We start from the raw sequence: 23,578 nt of genomic DNA on the forward strand, positions 1-23,578 counted from the left end.
TATTCGTCGTTAAATTTCAATAATTATTATATTATTATTATAATAGCGCTACAATAAAATGTATTAAATATGAATAATATTAGGTATATTATTTCACAAACTCAATTTAGATTACCAAAAAATCGTTATACTGGATATTAATAGGTAGGTATATTACTAAGTATTATTTATTAGTTATTACTATACATTTTTGTATTGTTTTAAAATTGGATTCTTGGATGTTATTATAATAAATTATTATTATTATTTTTATTATTAATAACATTCAGTTTCCATTATTACAAATACTAGTATGTGTTATCAGACAGTGAAGTTTTATTTTTGTCACAATAGGTACTATAAAAAAATAGATACAATATCTTTATTGCATATTTTTACATTTTTATTTATTTACTGGCGAATAAAGATTATACAATATTAATAATTGAACTATGAATTTAAAAAAAGAATTGCAAAAATCGAAATAACATTTTTGATACAGTATGACAATTAAAAATTTTAAACTTTTAAAGTAGTGTATTAGATTCCTGAATAAAGATTATCTAATTTAAATATTAAACTGTGCGTTCATAAATTAGTATTGCATATAATATATGTAAAATATTTATATTTATAGATTACATGATACTGAAATAGTTCCATTTATTATAATAACATTAAATTATTTTAAATTATTTTTCTCTTTAAAAAAAAAAGTATATATGTATAAAATTATTTATAATAATTGTACAAATCTGTTTATTGTTAAACAATTACAATATCGTTTAAAGCGTAATTATCAAATATCTATATGTAGGTATTAGGTATAGTTTAATTAAATATACCATGATCTTATACAATACATCTCTATTATCTATATTAGGTATACAATAAGCATAGGTTATAGATATACAATACAACTAGAACTTTTACTTTTAATTGATGAATTGCATAAATTGTCAATAATTGTGAATCGATTTATCCATTTTTCTACTACTAGAGGTTATAAAGATGTATACTTTATGCTAAAAGTATACAAAGTTAAAATTAATTATAAACACTAAAAGATTTAAAAAGACTATTAAAAGACTATTAATCGATGATGTATTTATTTTATTTTTTGTTGAAAGCGTCAAAAATACTCGAAAACCGTTTTACGACTGTATAAACAACTAGTAACTGTTATGAAACAATATTGACAAATGACATTAATATTTTGAGCACATGATAACATGACGTAGTAATATACTTAATAATATTATAGTTACATAGAAACTTAAAATGGACAAATAGTCAAATAGATCAACTTGGGGAAAAAACTAAAATCTAATCGGCTGTGCGTCTGTAACCTATCTAATGCCAACAATCGAATTTATTAGAAACACATATTACTGCGGTCGTGTTTTTTCATCATTTTTATTATTTTATTTCACAGTTTACACGATTTCCGTAACTCCTCCGCCGCCACCATCGACGTTGATAATAATAATAATAATTCAATTTATTATTGTTGTAAGCCGTAAGGTATCGAATGTCCGTAGGACTCGCCCTCGCATCGAAGGGATCGACGCCGCCGCGCGGGGTATATATATTATATACGTCGTTGTTCGCTATACGACGAACGACGACGACCGTTCGGTTGGCCCGACTGCGCGGTGGCACACCGTTAAACAGCACGTCGGTTTTGCCTCCCCGCGTTCGTCAGCGGCCCCGCTTGAACAGTTTCGTTCGTGTGTTCTGCGTTGTCGGACGTTCGTGATTGTTGTCCGTTTTGTTTCGTTTCTTTTCGAGTCGCGTCGTAGTTCTTTTGACCGTCACGCAAACGATTTTAATTATTCGATCGTACGACGAATGTGTTTTTTGTAAGTGCTATCATAATTAAAAACTAAATACCGGATATAAGTGCAGGAAATCTAGTACTGACATTCAATAATATTGTGTTCGTACTTGTTACTTTTGGATTACATCCCGCTAACGGACAGATCGCCGGAACGTGGGATATTCACTAGAAAAGTATGTAAAAATTGTTTTATTTTTATTTTTGAAATTCTTTTTATCAGTCATTGTGCGCGGAATTTTAAATGGGGTGGCGTGCAAACATGTTGCCGGTTATGTAGTGGCAACTAAATTTAAATATTATGTTAATAGTTTACGATTGTTTACCCGCGCCCTTTGAATTTTCGGTTGCGTACTAGATAATGATGGGGTTTGGCAAATCTAGGACAGGTAACCAAAATATTCTCCGGTTAACGTTGCGGTTACTATTTTTACCCATATATATATCCATCAAACCGTGTATAACATATTTCAAAATTATAGAACATTTTTTTTTATATATATATACGATATTTTACTGTCATAACACCCATAACTCATAAATCGTTATAAATTTAAAATAAATTTGTGAAAATATCTATTAAGTCATTCTACACTAATTTTGTTTAAAATTGTATAAAATATATTAATACTATTAAAAATACTGTACTATGCAAATATATTGATTAAAATAGCTGACATTTGTTTTCAATTAATTTCCGCAAAAAGATACAACAGCTCAATATTATTTTACTAAGCTTTAGGTATTTGTTTATTGAATAACATCATAATTTTCAAATGCATACATACGTTAACTTAATTTATATTTTATTATTATTTTCAAAATACCTACATTATTTGTAAATTGTATTATAGGTAACACCAATCATAAATACTAGTATTTACAATTCATGGTAATACTGTTATTCTATTATCTATAACTGTTATAGGTACTCTTTTATTTAGTATATATTTAAATAAAAATAAAAAAAATAATTAAAACATTAACTAAACGGATATAATATAGTATACAATATAATATATTTCGTATGTGTAAATATTATATTATATTTCCCATTTATTTATACTGATTTAATATAATATTATATCGTATTATATATATATATATATATATAATTTAAAGTGGTTAAATAAAAACATGTTATACTTATTTTTGCATTTACATAAAAATTAAGAGGGGTTTTAAAGATATTGGTGGAAAAATAGATCTCGTTACGTGATGAAACGTTCGTTTCAGTGATTCCGGAGTACAAATAAATAAACTGGAAACCTGGTGATTCCTTCGTCTTCATGTAAAACCCTTAAAGTCGCTTTAGTATTGGTAACAAGGGACCTGGCACGTAGCCTGTCAATCAATTGCCACTGATCGTGTTCTTTACCCTCGTCGAGAAAAAAATTGTCGTTCTTGGTAATTAATATCATGACAGTCGTTGACCATGATTTTAAAATATTTGAAACTGATCCAAAAATTATGAAATAAGAAAACTTTTATTAGATAAATCGGAGTGTATTAAATATTATTTTAGTTTAATTTTATTCAATTTTTTTTATTTTTATTTTTTTTATCTTAGTGAGAATAAGTAATAACTATAACGTAAAAATAGATATAATTCTCTTAGTAATTTAGATTATAGTTTTATATTTAGATACCTATGTTACATTACATTGTAATATAACTTCTACAAGTCATGGGTAATAATTTGAAAAACAACAATAACTTAAACTTTATACAAATTTGAAGTATGCACCAAGTCATGGAAATTTTTTCTATTTTTATTTAAAAAAAAAAAATTAATTTTGACCCATTTTTTATTTATACTACGATTTATAATATAGCATGCGATATTAATTAATTCATTTGGAAAATTTAGAGTATCATACAAATACTGCATGTAATAGCTTTAGATAGGTATGCTAAAAAACTCTTTAAATATTATTAGTTTTATTTAAAAAATACTTTTTTTATAAAATATTTTAATAGTTAGAGTTAGGGTTCTATTATCTACTTATTCAGGATTATTCAAAAAAAAAAAAAAAATCAGCATAGGTAATATAATATTTTCTTCTCTATATATTCAGACGAATTATCTTACATATATTTTTATTCTACCATATTACTTTAGTTCTAGTTTGTATTTAAAGCTCAAATAAAATATAAAACTATATCTACTATATATTTGCATATCAATATACCTATTTAAAGTAGGTAAACTAGTTATATGTATAGAACTAACATAGGTTTCCCAAGCAGAATGTTTGATATTATAAATGAGTTAATGTGTGAAATTATACACTTCTGGTCTTCTGGACATTAATCTCGTACTTGAGTGGTGGCAGGATTAATGAGATATGTAAATTTGCATCACGGCAGGTAGCACTAACTTGAGCACTAACTCTTTCACCTCAACTCTCACATATATGGATTAGGTAGGTACTCTCCGAGGTTTGCACTGATTTAATATCAATCTTTGTGTCAGTAGTATTACTAAAATTATCGTTTCTTATATCAAATTTCGATAGAAAGGAGTTGATAGTTATTGAACTTGAAACATATAATATGCAATATTATAAAGATAATAATAGTAGCAATATGTATTGTTGATGACAGGTATTTACATAGGATTATCATGGTCTGTGTTTTGGGTACTCTGTACATGATTTATGAATACCATGATAAAATATCACGTCGTCGGTGAATGCAATAAAAAGCATTAACTTCCTTTTATACATATACTTTTTTCTGACTAGAAAACCCGTTAGATTTTTTCACCGACCACAAAAATATTGCTTAGATATCTCTAATGCTTAACAATAATGGTATAAGTTGAAATGAAAACGATTGTAAGAACCGTGACTAGAATGGATAACCTGGATGAAATTTTTGAATAGGTATATTCTGGGTATACGTTATACAATTTCCCTGTAATTTCTTCTATCCTTGACATACGTCTCAAATATACGAGTGTAAACGTAAGGTCACGAGCATTGATCATGTCAATATTCGGAAAGTAATACTGTATACGTTTACCTAATAAAAATGTATTAATTTTGTCTTAAATATTAATTATTTGAAAAAAAATATTGAGTCATCATTCTAAATCTGTAATTCACTTTGATTTACAACATTTTATAATAAATTAAATTATATAATTATATAAATATATTATATCCAAAAAAATTAATATTATTCGTAGGTTAAGTTTACATTCTATGCATTAATACTATAATGATTTACAAAAATATAATGGTATTTTTATTTTGTTATTGCCTATTATAGCTGATACATGTTGAATAATAATTCCTATAATATATTAGAAAAAAAAACATTATCTACTTACCTGATTGTTTTACAAATAATTTTAATTTGAAAGTATCTATTCATTTAATTGTATAATAATATGTCCTACCTTAGTTATTTAAACTGTAAATTATTATTACTAACATTAATTATTTTAAATATTATTTTATTTTATTAATATAAATAAACAATTTTACAACGTACAATATTTATTGATCTAGTAATTTGTATTTGATGTATAAATGTATAATAAAAATTAAAATCGCACACATGCACTTTGTGATTTACACAAAAATGCATGTTTGTATTCCTAGTGTAATATTATATTATTTATAAAATAGTTAGTTATTTATCATTCAAACCTGTGGGAAAAAAACATTTAACGATTAAAACCTCGATTAAAACCCAATATACGAGTTCTTTGTTTTGGGATTCAATTTTTTTTTAATGGAACTTTATCCACCGATCAGTTTCAGGGTTCTAAAATATTTCGAATGCAGACATAAACGCCCTCGGGACTTTATGCACCCTTCTCCTAGAATTTTGCTGGGACTGTGAGTTTTTCTTATCTTTATCTCTGTCTTTGTAGTTGTTAGTAATCAGCCATCTAAACATAATATTTTATGATTTTTACTGATATAGATTTTTGGATATCTGGCATTTTGGCGCCAATGGTAATAATTGTTGTGGATTTAAACTATCCCAAATATAATTTATTATCATCGTCATCATCATCATCATTGACATATAAAATTAAACTTGTAAAATTACAGTTGATTTTCCTTTAGAAAGACTTTCAATCAATTTTAAGTGGCATCTAAACCAGTTCTCTATATATTATGTTATAAATATTTACCTCCAAATAACCATGTTTCGTATAGCGTGTGTGTGTGTATTTGTCTACCTATGTCTGATGTTTTGCTTAGTCATTAAACGTTAATTCTTTCTCTCTCACACACATACACATTATATTTCTCTTCTGTAATGTCGGCAGCTCGACACCTGCCATCATCGCGTGTATACAGAGAGATCGTGATGTGTGTCGTAATCCTCGTACACGATTCTGTACTAACATATTTTTGTTTTTTCTCAAGACTATGACTTATAATATTACAGTGTTTTACACTAAAATATAATACACCTACACAATGTAGTAGCAAAATTCTATGAGTATTAAGTTATTTATCCAAATAAACATGAGACATAATATTCAAAGCATTAGTATTTTTTCTATAGGTACCTTCGGCTTACGATTTCTGACATTACAGTGTACCCTATGAATGTATACTTGTCAATCATTTTACTCTAATAATAAATTAAAAATTATATTATAAGTAAAATAAGTTTAAATTATTCATTAACTTCTATACTGCACACATTTTTAAATTTTTAAATGAAAAAGTACATTGCAGTTTTTTTTTTAAATATTTTTTCTAAATGTGTATAGGTTACCTGTAGTTAATAGTTGATTTATGCGATAAGAATTTTGGCGAGTTCTGAAGTGTTGATTTCTTAATTATTGACATAGTTTTCTTCAAAAGAATTGTATATATAGTTAAATTAGTATTTTATTTAAATATGATTGATTAAAATATTTAAACATTTTGAAAATAAATAACATTGTGTATGTTGGTTTAAAACGTATTTTAATAATAATTTTTGTATTTATATAAATAACTCGATAAATAATTATTAATAACATTCAAAATTTTGTAGGTATAAAAAAATTTGTTATTCTTGGTTATTACCTATTTGATAGGTAACACATCTCTATCGATATTTTTCCTTCTTCAATAATAGTCACGACCAGGCGTTTACTTGAGCTATAAAAACGATCACGCCCATGTGTTTTTCATCCGTATATCCTTAATATACTCTTACGAGAGGACATCATGATTTCCTGTAGTTGAATTAAATAACTGTAGCGACTGAAAGGTGATGCGCTATTTATATTTGTGAATTTCTTCAGTTCAATTTATTATTATCATGCGCATTTACCATCATGAAGTTCACCCTCTCATGCCTTTGGGATGTCATGTAAACGTTCCCAGCTACTCCTGACAAGCTGTTTCCTACTTGTCTCATCTTACTTTGAAACCCGTCGCACTCGATCTCCATATTTATTATATGTACTGTACATATTATGGTTGGCGTGGTTGCTAATTATTATGCCACGAAAAACGTAGATAGATTGGAGGTGAATGAGGTTCTTTTGTTTTTTAAGTTTAAATGTTTTCCAACCCCTTTCGTGTCAGAATCTGAAACAAAAAAATGTGCCGAGAATTAATGAAAGTAATTATTTCGAAAACACTCGTACTAATATATATATATATATACACACATAGCACGTCGTCACTGTTAACATTGCAGTCTCGATGAGGTCGTACAATTCATTTTTCACCACTCCAAAAGTATTTATTGCTTTCATAATATACATTTTCGATTATTGAGCAGCTGGATTTCTATAGTGGTGTTTCAACATATTATATACTATTAAGCAAGTATAATTATATTCTTCTCTTTTAAATATTGTTTTTTTAATGTTAATATAAAAATAAATATTTAATCGTCATTATTTTCTGATAAGTAATATTGATATTACTATTAAATAAATATGTTTTTATTTTATTAAATACGTTAGCGTAATATCTTTTATACATATCATATACCTTACCTATCTATATATACATTAAATACGTGTCTACATCAGATATTGGAGTGATTTAATTTTTATTTATAATTCTTTAAAGTGTGTATATCTTATAAAAGGTATTACATACATAAAATATATACTACCCGATTAAAGATGGTTAAATTATATTCAATAAGTTCATAAATAAATTATTTTTAAATTTCATAGAATAGAATAATTGGTTTAAATTTAATATCAACTAAAAATTATATTTACATATATATATAGAGAGAGAGAGATTTTTTTATGTTTTAGTCAGTGATTATGACATTTCGACAACTATTTTAAGTAATATAAAGTAATGACAAATACAAATTATAAATAAAGAAACCAGCTTTTAATATCAAATAATTATGTTTATTTCTATAAATTGACTAATTTGATTAGATGCATTTAGTTTTATAGCATAATTAAAATATTTATCCAATTAATATAATACAAAAGTAATTTGTACTGTTTTAATAATAAAGTAAATCAACTTTATATAGAAAACTCAATCACCCAATAACTATGTGTTGTATACGTTTATTCGTGGATATTTTATTATTTTTAAGGAATTCAATTGTTTTTTGTTCTATATTGGAAGACATTCATTGTCTATTCCCTGGATATTTGATGAAGCTGCAAAGATTTTTCTTCAATCAATCGATTGCATTATGTATTCCAAATACATACTATTTGCGCCGTGTATAAGGGGTGTATTTTTTTTCTTCATATTTTAAAATTATTCCTAATACTTCATTCTTGTATCTTTTGGCAATTCAAGGGTATTATTACATTCTCATTAATATTAATAAATTATATATATCCATGATTTTATCAGCTTTAGGTAAATGTAAGTACATATATAGCCGCTATAGTCCATAGTCATTTTTATGTATAAATAGGTACTTAATATTTATACTATTAGTCAAGATGATGAATTTAAATGGTTAAAAATGTTTGCACAATAAATATTTTTAATGTTCAGTTATGTGAACTATTTTATGTTTCGTGTATCACAATATATACTCAAATATAAATTTACGTCTGGAATGAAAATAGTTATTTAAAATAACATTTGTTTTTTATTTTCAGAGAAAATTAATATTCTTTTTAATTAAATCTTATTTTATTTTTTTTTTTTTGTATTTTGTAGGTAAAATAAATTTATAACTTATTTAAATACTAAATACAAGTAATAGTAAATAAACATTCTTTTCAACTTAAAGATATTAATATTACAAACATAATTACTCATTGTTATGAAATTATCTCAGATCGTGACAAAATGTTAAGTAGGTACTATTATTATTTCGAATTATTAATTTTTTTAGTGAAGCTGCTATTTGGAATATATATCGTTTTATCACTTGATGTAATATGTGATGTATATACTTGCAACCGTTTTAGTTAATAGTCGTGTTTAGAGCTAAAACGTTTTTGGCAGTTTAGGGCTCTATAAAATTAACCCAGTATCCATGTTGTGTTTTCTGTATAATTTATTATATGAACTCAAAAAGGCGTGACTACAAACAATGTGAAATAAAAACTGAGAAAAGTAACAGTGTTTTTTATTTTACTGTGCACTTACCCGTGGTGGCTAGCCCTATAGAGGTAGCTGCAATGACTGGTGGTGTGAGAAGATTGTTTTTACGTCACATATTACAATACACACGCTTGTTTTCTTTCTGTACACGTTTTTTTTTCGTTCCATTTCGTACTCGGACGCAAAACAATACAGCCAAGGCTTTTCGAACCCAATAAATCACATACAGAGGGTGTGTTTTTCGCGGGAAGAAACCAAAATCAAGGGTGGTTTTGCACAAAACACAGGTAGCCGGTGGTATAATAATATGTATGTGTGTATAAATTTTAACCCCGCTCTGCTACTACATCAACAATAACGCACCGCAGTTTACACTACTACAACTACTACTACAATTGCAATATATATATACTAGCTACGGTTTACAAAAAAATCAACAATAGCTCTTGCTCTGGGTCGGCGAGCTCGACATGGGGATTTTCAAACGATGGATAGACCGGTTTGGAACGTTTTGTGTGTACCAAATCCTTAACCTAACCCAAGTAATGTGTTAATTATGTAAATAGCGTTTATTTAAAACCATCGTTTTTTTTTCATTTTATTTTAGTATTTGGTGATATATAAAATAGAACGGAAAGATAGGATATCACCGGTAAAATACCAAGAGATTATGTATATTGGTTCTTGTATCGGGCCGTATCCCATACACTCCCCCTCAACTATCGAAAACGATGTGCAAAAATCGTAAAACACCTTATATTTGTAAATGTAAGTAAAATGTATATCATACAAAAAATAATGTAATATTCCATACTTCACAAATAAATTGACGAATTTCAATACAAAATAATTTCACACTAGAAAAATTAATCACAATATATTTTTTAATATCAATACATTTTAATTTCAATACATACTTAGGTACTAATTTCACCTTAATCTAAAAAAAATCTATGTACTAATTTTATTATAGAAATTGAACGCTTTTAAAATCAATTATCAATATAATATTAAATCATATGAATATAATATATTGTTATTTAATATTATTATTATGCATATATAAACAGAATATGTTAATTTTTATTTTTTATATTTTAATAATTACATGTTCATTGTTTAGTATATAAGTAAAATGTATACGATATTTCATATTTATATTAATAATTAAATTTTTATAAAAATACACAATATAGGTACGCAAATAAACAATTTACATAGGTAATGTTATGTTAATATTATAGTGCCATATATTACTAGTTTTGGTTAACCGGTATTTTTAGATTTTGCCGTCACTATACTTCTTTAATTAGTTTAAAAAGTAGAATATTATTTATATTAATTTGAAACTAATTGAAATTATAGATATGGTCTTCGTCGAGCATTTAAGTATAAAAAATTAATATCCATATCAAATTAAATTATTTATTCATAAGTTTTTTTCGAGTTTTACACCCTTGTTAGTTGTTTTTAAATTTTAAATTTTAAATGAACTCCCACAAAATAAGTTTTATTAAAAAAAAAAACATTTAACTTTATTTTACAGTATCAATAAATCTATTTAACTTGGAATTACTCCAAGCAACGTTAAATACGTGTATGGCTAAACATAATTTGTACTTTTAGATACCCAATAGATAAAGTAATTGAAAATATTTATAGGCAAATATATTAATTGATATCTAATTATTTTGTTAATGATTGTTTTTCGAATACGATATATGGTAATATATTTACCTACTTTATTGTTAAATTAATGGTAATAAGTTTTTGTGAATTTTTATTCGTGAGAAGTTTTACAAAATCGTGGCACACTGTACTTATAATAATGTAGATGATGGTTTTATTAACAATAACTGCAAAAATACCAGATAAAACAAATTGCGTGATTCTGAAGAGCTTAGTATAGATATTATTATATAGAGACAAGTCATTAAAACGTCTCCTTAGGGATATTTTTACTTAGTTTTTACATACATGTTTAAATGGCGATTCCCGCCAATATTGTAAGAGAATGTTCTACAGAAATCTCATTTAATTCTTGACGTTCATAGTTTTGAACGCATTGCTGAACGTTTATTTACTTGCCTCGGGTTACTCTCTCTTCACCAATAAAAAAGCATGGATTGTGTGTGTAAAATTGATCGTCACTAAAGCCAAAGCCCCCGCGTCCTGATATTCGCTAGATCTTCGCCCCATTACCATAATTTAATCGTGTTCACCAGACCTCACACGTAGCGTAAAAAAGCTACCGATGACGTTTTCGTGTTAATAATATAATAGTGAATTTCGTTTTTATTTTATGATGTTACCTACGCTTACCTTTAACTCATAAAATATAAGAAATCATCGTTGTTGTCCGCGGAATATATCTTCGAGATGTAATCTGCTCCTTAGGTAGTTCGCCATCGTAATTCGATATGTGTTCACTAGACTGAACGACATTTATATTTTCATATATTATACCGGTTTTTACTTATATTAATATATTATGAACTACATAGTGTGCTTTTGTATTTATTTACCGTGTATGTACCGCAACCTATCACCGCGAGTAAAGTAGGCACGATAGATTAATGATATAAAAATATAATATACGATAAAAGTGTCATGAGCCGTATAATATACACATTATTACTACATTAGTAACTGGCGTTTTAATAATATAGCGATATACTTACCTAAAAACATTTTGTAGTGAATTCATCCACAAATTATTATACTTTATTTGTTGTATAGGTACTTGCCTTATTTAAAATATAATAATAATGCTATTTTTTATTATATCTAAAATGTGTCAACATTTTACGTGTTATTATATATGTTTGATAGTTAATATTAAAATATTTATATGATCTTTACTTTTTGGCAAAATACGTGTTCCATGGTTAGTGACCATAAATAATAATATAATTAAACATAACGTAAGATTTGTGTACAAGCATAAATTACCTGCTCGTCACCGTAAGAGTTAACAAGAGTTATTTGATAGGTGTACATATATTATATCAGCTGTGTTCGTAGGTGTCATTTTTTTTGTTATGGGCCCTAAAATGTAATAATGGACTCCTTAGAATAAAAATTTGAATTGTGCCTTAATTTATTCTTGTAGAAAGGTATTATTGTGGATTTTTCTATTTCTCTTGAATTGTGGGGCTTGAAATAATACTCTTAAAATTCAGAAAAATAAAAAGCAAATAGTTAAGATAGATAAACATTTTTGTTTGTTTTAATTTAAATTTTATACTTACATTAGTATTGATCTGCTTAAGAAACAGTTATGAAAAAACCAATAATTAATTCAATTACATAATTTCTAAATATTATATTTTCCAAATTGTATTAGTATGATATTTGTTTAATCACTACATTTTATATTTTTATATTTGTTTAAATACTAATAATTTAATTTAAAATTCCTGTGTTTAAATATAAAGTTTTAAGATCGTCTATCTAAAGTTTTAAATTATTGTCTATAACATTGGTCTTCAACCGGTGGGTCGTGACCCAAAATTGGATCGCATAAGCTTTAAAATTGGATCGCAATAAGTCTTCTTTTTTAAATAAGAAATAAATTTAATGGATGAAAATATATAAATGCTTATAAATATTCTACCTATTAAAATGTAATTTTTATTTATTCTGTTATTATAGTACTACTACAAAGCATTAAGAAATTTTAGCTTTTTTTTGTTTTTCTACAAAGCTTACGTGGGTTGCGAAAAATGCAAGCCTAAAAAATTGGATCACGAGTCCAAAAAGGTTGAAGACCACTGGACTATAAAATAAACTTCATAAACACAATAATAATTATTACGAAATCCACGTGAATAGTAAAAGATTAATTTTAATTGTTTCAAATGTTGTGCTTACTAAAAATATATTTCTCATTATTAAGAATATTAAGTCAAATGTATTGCTAATTATCACTTAATCTTATTTTGTTATAGTTATTTATTCAAATAGTTATCGAGTATCATTATTAACAATGACATCATGTTCTATATCGGGTTATAGATTAAGATATTTATGTGTGAGTGAGATAAATTAATTTCTTCCTTTTTCACTGCAATATATTTTAAAAGCAAATAAATGTTCTAGTCATACACATTATTTTTGTTCAACATTTATTTTAAATGTTGACACGCTTATTTTTTCAGTATAATTATGTAGATTTAACAAATGGCTGTGAGTTTCAAAATGGTTATGAATGATAAGTGCCAAATTAACAAATAATTTATGCTTATATATATATAGATAGATATATTTTCTTTTCTATAGAAATTTAGTGTACAGTTTGTAATTACTAATTAATAATAATTGTCATTAATTTTTCAATAATATATTTAAACCTAATTAATTATTGGTGTTGAAAAATAATAGCTTCAGAATAGATTTTGTTATGTTCCACGCACACCTTCGATCCTTTTTATCCGAAGACGAAAAGGTGTGCTGACTGGTGCACCTGTTCCAATTTATTCTCTGAATAACAGAAACACACGGATCGTTATTTTTTCAAATTACATTTCTTTAGAATACTTTTATATTGGATTTTCCCCTCCATTTTCAAGTCATCTGCCAATAACAAAAAAATCCACTCAGCTCGTTATATTGGATATATTGTTTAAAAATATATTTTTGTCACTCTTTTTCTTCTCATCAGCTTTTTTTAATTAATTATTAAATATAATTGAAATACCTAATATTTAAAATGACTTAGGAAAATAACTAAACATTGGCGATTCTGATCGTTATATTCGTTTATTATTGTAAGTTACAGATTATCAAATTACCTCAGCCTATAGTATTGTAATATGACAATCATTATAGTTACTCGAAATCGTGTTGTCGCAGCTGTCAAAAAATTGATGATGTAACATCATTTTGACTGATTGCTATACACACCGAATCTTTCCGGAAGGCTTGTTTGGACAAGTGCCTTGATACTTCTTATTAACAAATATACGTACTGTACTATTTTTTCAGTGTGTGTTTTAGTATATAAGTTAACCTCGATTACAAAAAACCTCGTTAGGTCATTATGAATACCATTTATGAATTTGCATACATGTCATACCCGAACAAGTAGTGTCTAATCAGTTAGTATCGACATTCGAATGGAAACCCATGAGAATTTCAAAATCTAATTTGTATTCTGAGAGTATATTACGTACATAATAAGTCAGATAATAGTAGTTTTAAGCTACATAGGAGTTATATTATGGCGTTTCTTTAATGCTAGCATGTGGCTGAGTGGTGAAATTTATTCACTGTTTTTAAAGATAAAAACCCTTCTATATTTTCCACCCAACAAACATACATATACTTGACTATATACATTCCAAAGCCTCTTCAGCCTCTCAAACACCCCTCTTCGTATCCTTAGAAGAAACAATGCACGTTTTTAAATGATATAGTTAAAACATTCCGTCGATACTTAAAATATATTAATATGAAAGTTTATTTGCTGGTATATTAGATTTAAAAAAAACCTTTCTTAGTAGTAAAATTATTTAAAAAAAAAAAAAATGTTATAGGATTTTAATTGGATATCTATTATTATAAGAAGTACCTATAGGACACTTTCAAATTTGTTATAGTTTAAATTATACGTAATATAAGCAAAGTCTATTTTTAGGTAGCCCAGACCATGTTTATGTTGACGTCCAGAATTATTTTCAAATTTTATTTTATTATATAATTACTTAACATTTAAATATTAATTGCACAGAATTTTCGTTTTTATATTAAATTTAATTTGGAAATTAAATATTTTTTGTATCAATAATTATACAGTTTATGTGTAATTAAATATATTTAACTATAGTAAGCAATATAGATGATATATTTTGGAGTACAAAATATAATATTTAAACATTGGATAAAAAAATTATTTTGAAAACAATACAATTTTTGAATATTGCTATAGATTTGCTTTGAGTAAATAGTTAGAAGATACTTAACTATACCTACTGTTTTCCTGAACATCTGTTAATAACCTTAATTTTGAAATATTATGTTGCATTTATACATACTTAAAGACTATACTTTTCATTTTTTATAATAATAATTTTATTTTTCATGTATGAATGAAGTAAAATGTACTTCTTTATTTGGTAGGTTACTATTGAGAAAATAAAAAATATAAAAGTAAAGAATGTCCATTAACTTTTGTTAGTAATTTTCCTTATAGATAATGACGATGATGATGGAGTTTTATGATTTTTTTTTCTGTGGTATAATTTTGTTGAAATTTTGAATTGAAAAAAAGATTATTATATTAAATCCAATAAAGCAGGCCACTAACCGGTCAACAAAAATAAAGGAATGAATAAAAAAAAAACATGGTAGATTTGTTTATAATGACCTACAACATTAGGGGCTATATAATATATTATAACAATTTTTTGAGGAGACCCTCGTATAGTTATAGGTACGTATTATGATGTTTATTGACTCTAATAACTTCGCAGCGGGGCACATAGGTTGGTATATAGTTGCAAAAAAATAATACGTAGGTACTTATATATATATATATATACATATTAAATAAATGGAAAAAACCATATGGAGACAGTTTTTTCTCTTTTATTCTACAAAGACCTCCGATTATAACTTATGGCGTCCCGTTTGCCCTTTGTCGGGCAACTAATCATCATCATACCGGCAAGAATTCCTTTAATATTTTTTTATTGCTACGCCGTCTTCACTATACCTCTTGCTACTCTACCCGGGGTCACTGAGTCTAACGAATTAGCTGCATATGTGGATACATCACGAAAAACGGACTTTTAATAAATAATAATACGTATAATTTGCGTGGCGGCGATTTAACTTAATAGTTTTCATATTTTAGTAATCGATGACATCATCCGATAGTGATTTTTTTGTAGAAATTATTAAACTTAAACAATATTATTTACCGGTTTGAAAGAAATATTTGACCGGTGGATATATTATATTATAGTTTTACTTCCGGACAATACAGTTGTTTATAGCTATTAAAAATATTACTTGTCATATTCTTGTCACGTAAACGCATATCATCCGGTTATTTATTTATTTGGTTTGTGTTTTTTTTTTTATCTTCCCACTCTTATTTATTGCTGTGCTATGATATGTATACGCAATGAAAATATCGATTATTTTTTTCTCGTGTCCACAATAAGTATTTATTTTTTTCCTGTCTATCGTTTGGTTGTTAACAGAATCAATTAAAAGGCAATAAACGTATATATAATATATACGCTGCAATGCATCGTCTCTCTCTTTCACTTTCCTTTTTTCATTATCCGCAGATGCTTTATCACCCTACACACAATATATAGCAATATACATATTAGCTACATCCAACTCGACAATGTCATTAATTTTTTTCCTTCATGATTGAAAAAAAATTGCCCCACTTCCTTTAATAACAGCGTGATGAAATGTTACGAGGAACATAAGACTCGGTCGATCGGAAAAATACCTGAAACACTTGGCTTTTGAGAAGCGTCGACGCTTCTCTAATTCGCCGTTTGTATACGCGTTTTAAAGCGTCGTCATATAGCCTTTACCTCTACACTCCAGACATCTTGGCTACCCTCAATTCCAAATAGCCGTCGTGATTACCTTGTTAAGATAATTACGTTAGTCGCTATTGGGGCGTTAATTTCGCGCACAATCGTCTTATTTTCATTATTTTTCAACACTCGCACCCTCTTTTTTCATTGTAACGTGGCAAGAAATATGATAGTAGACGAGTGATAGTATACAAGGTCTAAAGAAAAAGTACGTTCTTATGTTTAAAAAGTAATAAATAATAATTCAACGGCTTACGAATGTTATTTCTCTACATATCCACCGCTTCTCCGGTCTCACAAATAATAATTACTTACGCATCCAAATTCAAAGCTACGTCTTTAGAGTTATTTTTACCATCATAAAACAAATCGTTGCAAATAAAATAATATTTTGCACATTCGATCGTACCTATAGTTATATTTAGATGGTATAATTTAATAAGTTGCAGTGTACTGTACAAGTAAAATTGAGATTATACATTATCGTTAATATTAAACTCTCGATTAAATGATATACAGCTATAAGTATAACAACAACTTTTGTGCTTTAATATACATAGAAACTATACAGTGTACATAAAAATTATTAATAAACCCTTTGTAAGTAGGTATAAGTATTATAATAATCAGTCTGCTATACAGTCTTATTTCTAGCAAATTATTTCAATGAAACTATTAACATTTACTATATAGCATACATTTACTGAGTATAATCTGCGAGTGTAATTGTTTTTGAATTCGAATACTTTATAGAAGTTGTAATTCTTTTCCTTGATCATTTTTTTAAAAGTATTTAAAGCTAAAAAAAGAGTACATTTTTACATCATCTAATAATTTTTCTTAATTAATGGATTAATTGCACATTTATCGATTAATTACTGTGAGACATGAACGTACAAACTTTAGAATTTATAATTAGTTGTATTGTTTAATCCCGTTCATTGATATTGAAGTAATTCGGTCATTACGTTTGTCGATTGAAAATATAAATCATTTACTTAATTTAGTAGGTAAACATTTATAATACGTATGATACCTACTCCTATAAGTATATGCATATATTTAGAATGAACAATATATGAAACTATGAAAAGCATATAATGTAGACGGTTAATTATTAAACGTTTTAGTCATTCACTCTTTAGACTTAAAAGTGTTAACTTGACAGTGGTAGTTATAACGAATTGTCATTAGTGTCTGTTAAAAGTTGAAATGCGCATACATATTAATTTTGAAACTATTGCGCGGTAGATGGGCACTTAAAAACCCAAGACTCCTGTAAATAATCGCTCAGGTTTTTACACTCCTTGGACTAAATCCAAAATTCATTAATTAGCTCATCGGTGTACATTCGTGTAGCGTTAGATTTGAAGTATATACTTACACACATATTATGTTTGGTTATGCGTGTTTTTCAAAATATCATAAAATTTAATAACAACAATAATAACACTACGCTTGTAAAATGTAGTCCGGAGGACGTGGAATTAATTATGTAGAGTTGTATACAGAGACTGTATGTATAGCGATGACGTGCGAACATAACAAAATTAAAAAGTCCGACGACACATTGGCTATGAGGATCATGATCTCGACGATAGAATATACGAAACCATACAGTAACTGATGATCGAGAACAAAAAATTACGCGTTCTTTTGATTTATATTATATAAATACTTGTAAGTCTGAAAATATTATATATACTTTAAAAATTTACTATTTTTTTTTGTGAATATAGGTACAAATAAGTGTTAAGAATGCACATTCAATATAAATTATAGGTTTTATTCTTTTCATAAAATGATCGGTCCACATTATACGCATTAATAAACTGCTGTTAGTCACGGTTTGCTATTTATTCCTTAGGGCGTAACAATTAAATTATCAAGCGACCGCCCATGTTTGTTAGTTATAATATTAAACATATGTACAGACATGCTATATATCAATATATTCAATTTTCTGATGTCTTTGTTTCTTATTGAAAAATAAATTCATATATCAAATCGGTTTTTAACATTCGTATTTTGTGTTTTACATTAGTTGAATTATAAAATATATATTAAAAATATTGGAATCTATAATTATTTTATGTTGAGAAATATAATCTATTTGTGCTGAAAAGTTCGTGTTAGACAAGTTTAAAGTTTAACAAGAAACGTATGTTAAAAATAATAATAATAAGTAAAATAACTAAATGATTTCAATAAGTTTATAATTCAAATACAAAACTGATTTATTTTGATTAAAGTAGCTTAAAACTACTTAGTCAGCATTTAAAATGATGCGTCAGTTATTATTTCCAATCTATTTAGTTAAATCGAGTTTTTGAAAGGTTTGAAAATCTTCTGTAAACGGATTTTATTGTAATAATTATAATTATAATGTCATGAAAAGGTACACGGTACACTAGTAATTCCAATTAGATTTTCTCAGATACTATGAAGGATTCAACTGAATTATTCCTTTGGTGCTTTTTAATTTCAATGTTTTTTTTCTAATAATCTTAACTTATTATTGTATTAAAGAGCCTCAGACCCCTAAACATAGTTATGCATTTATAGTTCACCCTTAAAATGTTGAAAGAGAAGGTAGGGTAGGTAGATATGTGGTAAAACATGATGCTCGCAAATCTCGAAGACACAGGGGGTCCCCGAGGCCTTGTTAGGTTAGGTTGTTGAGTGTGATGGGGGAAAATATAATAAGTAATATCAAAAAAATAATATTTCGTGTTTTTTTTTTTTTTAAAAACGTCTGTCGAACACGGTGTAAAGATTTTCTCGTATCCCTTTAGTTAGAAAACCGGTCGTGTAAATTGATATATACATGACGAAATTAGATATGTATACTGTAGAGTAGTATAATATGCAGTGGTTGTTAAAATATCATCTTTTTTCAATACAAATTAAATTTCTTCTTATATCATTATTCAGTTTTGTCCATATAAGTTTCTTATATTTAAGAGTATTAACATACATATAATGTACCTGCTTACCTATTTAAAATAATGATTGAAATAAAACATAATATAACCACTATAAAATGTAGGTACTTATAACGATAGTAATATATTATAATCTCTTTCAAGAATGACGCATTAAAGTGTTTTTTAAGTCTAAAAATATTGAAATTTTAAAATGATTTTTATCATTTGTTTGACTATTGGTATGATAATATATGCATTGATGATATGAACTGTAAAAATTATTATCCATATCAAAATTTACGATTTTGCGTAGGTACGAAAAACTTTTTTTTCTATTTATGTATTTTAAACGAAGACAAAGTAATACAAAGTACTTTTTGCTTTTGGGTATCGTCAGTAAAATTGTTTAATTTTGTTGAGAAATATGCTTCAAAATACTCTAATTATCAGCACTATTACAGTTACTATTTGCTAATTAGTTTTAGAAGTTATTAATTTTATTTAATTTTACATTTTTCTTACTAAAAGATTTTTACAAGTAATATAATATAAATAAGACCGTTCCAATAGACCACACATATGTTTATGGGGTGGGCAAGGCGCCAGAAGTTCCACTGAGTTTCAGTCAGAAAAAAAAGACTAGCAAACGAAGAAAGGGAGAAGTGAAATTCGAAGAACAAATGACACAATTTTAATTGGGACCAGTGTTTTGAGTGCAACACGTGAATGGTGCTATCTGTGAATATTCAAATTTTATGTTTTTTCCCTCTCTTTGTACACCACATATCGATATCGTAGGCGCATTTTTATGGTTGTCATTAACGATAAAATCGACTGCCTACCGCATTTACAGAATGTAATAAAACATGTATTATATTCATTTCTTAAAAAAATATATACTTATACTCTTGAGACAAACACAAACGTCGGTCTTCATTTTTTTTTTTTTTGTGTGTGTGTTCATACAATAACTAAAAAATAAATGTATAATCTATGATGTATATAATAATAAAACGAAAAACAATAACCATATGACGGAGACTAAATATCCATTATCCATTGTCTATAAACTACTGAGTGGCATACATGTTACAACTCACAACATAATATTATAGTGACTATAATGCAGAAAGAGAAAGACATTTGGCGGAAGTGATATATTATTTTTTTGGGAGGGAGATCGAAATGACTTCGGGAGTGGCGGTCTAGTTGGTCAGCAGCACAATTGTGTTCCGTATCGTAAACAATATCGCGGTGAATGATAAGATAACAATTATATTTGTATATAATATAATATTAAATAATGAATGGACATTAAACGCGGTTATTGTCTTGTTTTAGACATTTTTATGGTTAACGGCGACTTCGTCGTTTCATATTAGTTTATTTCCCCGTCGTTTATAATGTTTCATTCAAAATGTATAGCTGAATTGTATTATTATTTTTTATATATTTTTCATGAATATGAACATTGTAATATGAAATACGATGATTTTATTCTTGTATAGTCTCATTTTAAAATCCTATCTAAAATTTAAACACAAAATACCATATTTTTTATGCTATGTTCAAACAATAAAAATTATATTGTTTTTATATTTAAGATAAATTACAACATTAATTAATTTTTATTTTTTGTAAAAATAAAACAAAACACTCCATATATTATATTCAAAGATATACTAAATATTCTAGTACATATCCATTTTAAATGTTCAGCATTCAATTTACACATTGTGTACTTACACGTATTATATAATTTTCTGAAATTCTTTCATTAATTAAAAAAAAAATTTTTTAAAATCTTTTTGAAGCGTTAAATAAAAAGAAAATTCTTAGTAAATCATTTTTAAGAAAAGATGCTTAATTATTTTTTAACTATAAAATTGTACATTGTTGAATTTGAGGAATGAGATATTTTATTTTGTTATAAAATTATGATCTAAATTTTAATGATAATATATTAAAATCATAACTTCGTTTTTGATTTTGATAAATGTATTGATTTTACAATGATCTACATTTTTTTACATCAGAAATACTGGGACAATAATAATGCTTTGATTTAAAAATAGGAGGTAGTTTCTTGTAAAAAATGAAATATAATTAGTACGTTGGAAGGCTAAAAGTAAAAAATAATTAAATTTTATCATCAAGAAAAAAAAAGCGAATTGAAGAAAAACAGAAATTTTTATGCAAATCCCATTTTTGATAAAATTGATTTTGTGTTTTTGGTATAATAACTCAAAACTGAATAACCGAAAATATTTCAAATGTTCATTTAAGTTTAAATTATCGTTTTTATTTTCAATGAAATTTACAAGATGTTTCGTGTTTTATTTTCTGTAATTGTTGATAAAAAATTATTCGCTGTTAACTGTGAGAATAAAAAAGTTTTACTGCTATGAAATTATTTTTAAGTTCTTAAAATTTTTTTATATATTGGCTTACTAAAACTTTACCTTACCAGACTGAATCTAATATTGCATTTATCAATTTTTTTGCGGGTTGTAAATTTATGTTCTCATTTGAATATTTTTATGAAAATATTATATTATTTTAAATCTTATCTACGAATTGTAATAAACTGTTTTTTTTCAAATTTAATAAAATATATTGACAGTGTTTACTTTGATAATCGACATTATAAAATATTTAAATTAAATAAGTTCTATTGACATTTGTATTATTTTGAAGTAATATAATGTATAGTTAATCTATACCTACATGTAAAGTATGGTATAAAAAAATAATAAATTATAAATATGTATACATGCAGTCTCAAACCAATAAAAGTTAAAACGATTATTGAGAATAAAAATGCACCCCGTGTATATTTTATCGAGTCATTTACATTTATATTCAAAAAATGTTTGTACACATATTTTTCAGTTCGAATCATTCAGGTACTTAACTGCGGGGTTTCTATAAGTGTTGTACTAAGCCATTTTATACAGTTTGACACTTTGACATAGACTTGACCACTATCGATAGGAGACATATGGATACGTCGGTGTCTGGTAAACGTCTTCGACCTAGTTTGGTCGATTTACCACGAGGGGCTAAGTACAGAAACGTGTTTTACGGCTGCTAATTGATTCTTATTCAGTCTCAACCTCCGTATTGTATATACTTATATATACATATATATACTAAAACCCTCCAATGTCTCCTATATAGGGATATTTCAAGTAGGGTTGTGTGTTGATATATTATATATATATAATAAAGAAGAACTACTTGACCCCGAAAGAAAGAAAAAACGAGAGGAAAAATAACCGTTAGTAGAAGCTATTAGAATATTCTTGACCACTTGACTTTATTGTCCATTGTGGTTTTTACTCGCCGTTATTGAAAAAAACAAACAGAAGCGTACCGAGTTAATTTTCACTGGATATACACTTTTGTTTACACAATGAGAATAATAATATGATAGTACTATATTCCAATTTGTGGATACAATAATTACTCTGTATATTTTGCACATTTTTAAGAAAATGTAATAGCAAACAAACTAAAATGGCCATGATACTATCGTCAAAATAACTTGTACCTTGAGTACAAATCTTAATATTTATATGTATTATGTTTATTATATTTTTAATTTTATATTTATGTTAAGCATTGTACTTACTTAATTATAATATTAATAATTCTTTAAATCCTAAAAGATTATTTAAATTAAAATATGTATTCATAGCTTATAAAAAAATGATTATTTAAATAATAATAGTATTGTAGTATTGATAGCAA

General features: G+C 26.5%; 1 protein-coding gene across 4 annotated transcripts in view; it reads left to right on the forward strand.

Moving 5' to 3' along the window:
- The first annotated feature begins 1,692 nt into the window (after positions 1 to 1,692).
- LOC112599661 (netrin receptor UNC5C) overlaps positions 1,693 to 23,578 on the forward strand; it is a 116,998-nt gene continuing 95,112 nt past the window's right edge. For all 4 annotated transcript variants that reach the window (XM_025346658.1, XM_025346659.1, XM_025346660.1 and 1 more), the window contains exon 1: positions 1,693 to 1,992. The gene's annotated coding sequence lies outside the window, so the exon portion shown is untranslated. The remainder of the gene's footprint in view (positions 1,993 to 23,578) is intronic.

The sequence above is a fragment of the Melanaphis sacchari genome, unplaced genomic scaffold (genome assembly GCF_002803265.2).
Source record: "Melanaphis sacchari strain LSU unplaced genomic scaffold, SCAv2.0 Contig54_pilon_pilon, whole genome shotgun sequence".
In the NCBI taxonomy this organism is placed as follows: Eukaryota; Metazoa; Arthropoda; class Insecta; order Hemiptera; family Aphididae; genus Melanaphis; species Melanaphis sacchari.